Source organism: Aotus nancymaae, unplaced genomic scaffold, assembly GCF_030222135.1.
Source record: "Aotus nancymaae isolate 86718 unplaced genomic scaffold, 86718_ANA_hifiasm-v0.15.2.pri h1tg000036l, whole genome shotgun sequence".
In the NCBI taxonomy this organism is placed as follows: Eukaryota; Metazoa; Chordata; class Mammalia; order Primates; family Aotidae; genus Aotus; species Aotus nancymaae.
This window is the reverse complement of record NW_026988450.1, coordinates 60,521,807-60,526,101: the sequence shown is the minus strand read 5'-3', so window position 1 is coordinate 60,526,101 and position 4,295 is coordinate 60,521,807.

The window sequence follows — 4,295 nt, the reverse complement described above, 5'->3', positions numbered from 1 at the left end:
GGTGTGAAGAAGGTAACAATATTGACAAGAAAACCAAACCTAGCTTAACTTCTGAGTTAGTTGTCTCAGACTACCCACTCCAATCCAGTAATAGCTTAGCAGAGGAAGTGGATAGAGAAAGAGAGAGAAAGAAGAAAGACAAGAAGCATGAGACATTTGGTGGCTTATGACACTTGTAGGTCTTTGGGAATCTTGGATGGATACCACCTCTTCCTGCAAGTTTGCTCTTTGAATTTCTTGAAAAACAAAAGTATCTCCTTTATAACGTTGTCCAATTGTGGAGAATCTTGTTTCAGATCTCCAAGTGTAAATGTGTTCAGGTGATGGTAATATGTCCTATTGGGAGTTTTGAAATGTGGATCTGGTGATCTACTCTTTATTACTTAAATGCTTTGTTGGTATTTAACAGTAATTAAAATGATCCTTTCCAATGAGGTTTCAAATCCAGTCTTATATTGGTATTGTTTCTAGTAAATAAGGACTTCAGACTGAAGCTCATGCAGAGGTTCTTGTAGTTTATTTATGAGAAAAGCCACCTGTAGCTGTAAGCCATAAATCTGGATTTACAGAATTAATCTTTATAGTATCTGGTTCTATCAACCTGTAATAGAACAGAATCAAGGACAGGGGTGTGATCCTGACAAAGGACATTGGATGCTGAACTCATGGGATAGAATATAAATTCCTTTTGGACTTCACTTAATGACCATGAGAAATAATAGCAAAGCTTTGGCCACAGCAACTGATATTTCTTAGATAGTTTCTGAATTTGTTCATCATATGCCATTCATTCTATTTCTCTGAAAATTGACATGGTAAGAAAACATAAACTTCTGTGTGACAGAGTGCTTCAGAATTCCTTAGTGACTTCCGAATTAAATAGATGGGGGATTTTATTGCTCTTTGTGTGTATGTGTATGTGTTTGTGTGTGTGTGTGTGCACATTTTAGTTGGAACAGCTGCATTTTGATGGTAAAGCTTCTATCCATCCAGAAAATACAAAACAGTAAAAACAAATCAATAACCAGTATGATGCATTATACAAAAATGGTGCAACTGGATTCTGAGACATTGGTTCTTGAGTTCTTAGCACTGTAACATTTTTTCTGGGGTTATGAGGTAGACAGATGAACCATGTGCCAGAAAAATTCTTAGCAATTTTGAGGAAAAAAGCGGCATGAGCAAAGGCACACAGTGAGAAATAAAACTTGAATATTAAAAGTAAAGCCAGCTGGACACGGTGTAATCCTAGCACTTTGGGAGGCCCAGGAGGGTGGATCACCTGAGGTCAGGAGTTGGAGACCAGCCTGGCCAACATGGTGAAATCTTGTCTCTACTAAAATTACAAAAAATTAGTCAGGTGTGGTGGCGGGCGCCTGTAATCCCAGCTGCTCTGAAGGCTGAGGCAGGAAAATCGCTAGAACATAGGAGGCGGAGGTTACAGTGAGCTGAGTGAACTTAGGAGGCTGAGAGGTTGCAGTGTGCCGAGACTGCACCATTGCACTCCAGTCTGGGGAACAAGAGTAAAACTCAGTCTCACAAAAAGAAAAAAAAAAAAAAAGAGAAAGAAAGAGTAAAGGCTTGCCATACTAATTACTAATTATCTGTTTAGTATATGAGATAAATAAATCTGAACTGAAGCTGTAATTAGTAAGAATGTTACTGTATTTGTATATTAGCAGAGATTCTCAACTAAGGTGGGAAGAGAAGGTGTAATGCTCTCCAAGAGAATTCTGGAAGTAGGTGAAACCATGTTTTGGTTTTTACAATGAAGGAAATAGATCAACTGGTATTTAGTGATTTGAAGCCAGGGATGCTGAATATTTAGCAGTGCACAGGACAGAGTTGCACAATAAAAGATTAGCCCAAATGCTAATGCTGCCTTCACTGATAAATACTAACAGACTGAATCCCAGGCACCTTAGAAGGCACACTAGTGAAAATATGGTTGGAGAGAGGAATTTTGCTCTAGATGTACAAATCACAACTTGTAGTAAGATTTATATTTTTCACATGTAAGACATATCTCCTGACTGTTTCAGAAGCAAAACTAATTTAACATTGTGAAATAAATAGTCTCTGGTTTCACTGCTAGATTAACAGCCAAATAGGCTTAAGAATAATGGTTTTAACTGGTACAATGGCTTTTAGGAAAATCGAAGCATATGTGTGTAGAGGGTGTGTTGAGTGCTTGGGGGAAAGATTTATCTTTGTAATTATATTTTCCTTTGCCTAACCTTAAAACTATTTTGGATATAGTAGCACATACAGATTAATAATAATAAAAAAAGCACACTCCAGAAATATTTAGGAGTCGATGGAAGTGAGCATAGTATTAAAAACCATCCATAAATAAAGTCCTAGAAAAGTCATGAATACTAGATATTATGCATATAGTATATTAATTTACTTAGTAACATAGCTTATATTAAATAGCAGGTCACAACGTCTCTTCCTTTGTAAATGAAAAATGGTGCTATTTCATAAAGCCTCAAATATATGTTTAAAATTCACTCTTTAATGATACAAGTTCGTAGAATCTTTGACTTTCAGGTCACTGGTTATTACACATTTATTAATATAACTAAAAAGTAAAACTACATAAGAAGTGTTCATATGAAGCTCCAAAAAGTCAAATCTGTAGAGACAAAAAAATAGGTTAGTGCTTGTTCAAGGCTGGGTTTATGGTGGATAGAAGATTGAGAGCAAGTGCTTATCGTTCTCATTTTTGGGGGGCAAAAATGTTCTAATATTGATTATGGTAATGGTTGTGAATATACTGAAAATCACTGGACTGTATACTTTAAATGGTTAATTCTATATTTTGTAAATTACAACTCAACAAATCTGTTTTTAAAGTTTATAAAAAATTGAACTAAGCATTAATATAATACTCTGGTGTCTAGATGGGCAACAGTGCTGTGGTCCAAGTGTAAACACAGCCTGGAAGGTTCATTCTGGAACTGCTTCTCAGCAGAGATCCTATTTGCCTTCCAAGTTATTTCTGCAGAAGCTATTTTGGTTTCATCAAAAAACTTATAGAAGAAACCATGAATATCTACGCCCTACACAGCCTTCATAGACTAGAGCTGGCAACTCTTTGAGAATATGGATAAGTGTCTGTTCTTACTGCCATGGAGCTCTGGACAGTTTGCTTTTAACACCGTTGCTGGCAGCTTCCAGAATTCCCAGTTCATCTGGTGTGCAGCACCAGGATGGCAGAATCCAGAGCCATGATTGGAGAGTTGTTCAGGCACTTGCCTGGGGAGTACCAGGTGAATCAAAGTTGCTCAGTGCTGGGATCAATCCTCCAGATGCTGGTCAACGCATCATAGCTTTCAACACCATCCCCAACCTTGCCTGGGACCTATGGAATCCGTCCCTCAGAATCAGAAATATCTCAGGGTGTGGTGGGATGAGGGCAATGAGGTGGACCCCTTTAAAGCTCTGTAATCAGTTTTAAACCTGCTGCGGGTTTAGTGAAAATATAGGCCCTTTCCATCATCTAGGTACCAGACATCCTCCTGGGACCAACACATGAAGGGAATAGTGACAGCAGTTACCTTGTCCCCATCTCTCCCTGATGACTGCACCATGTCTGATGGCAGCCATTCATGGCTCCCCAGCTACCAAAAAGGCCTCAGTGGAGATTCCTCCTCTAGGTAGCCAAGGTGCTCTCCAGTCATGCAAGGGCACCGCAACCTCTTTCCCTGACCTGATGGGATCCTGACCTACACTAGGTCCCAGCTAGGTCCCATCCCAGGCCTAGCCTAAAGGATGCTGGGAAAATACTTATCTTTTCCATGGATGCCCTGGTACTGTCACCAACATGGTCACCATCTGAACTGGGTGGGCCCAAGTCACCCAGCCACGTGTTGAGGTCTTCACAAGTGGCAGTACCCTTGAAATGAAAGCCAAGGTGAACGAAACACCTCTAAAGTCCTTTATCCTCCTGCCCTTGCTCAATTCTGGCCTTGGCTGCTTATCCCCTTGGGGCGAGCTCCCATTGCTTAAGTCTGGTTCCAGGCTCAGAGGTGGAGATAGGGAGAGACTGGCAATGGTCTCTTTCCTTGACCTACCCTATTTATTCTCTGGCCTGTATGACTTTAACCTCTTCTAAATTGTCAACAGTGGAAGAGTTTTCATAATACTGGATTTCATAGCTTTAAAAGAAAAGGATATTTTAGCTGAATTTTAGATTATGATTTGTGTAACAGATACAAAATAAGATACAAACAAAATTCTCACATTTTCTTATTAGTATTTTGCAATAAAATTAATAAGATTTACTGTAG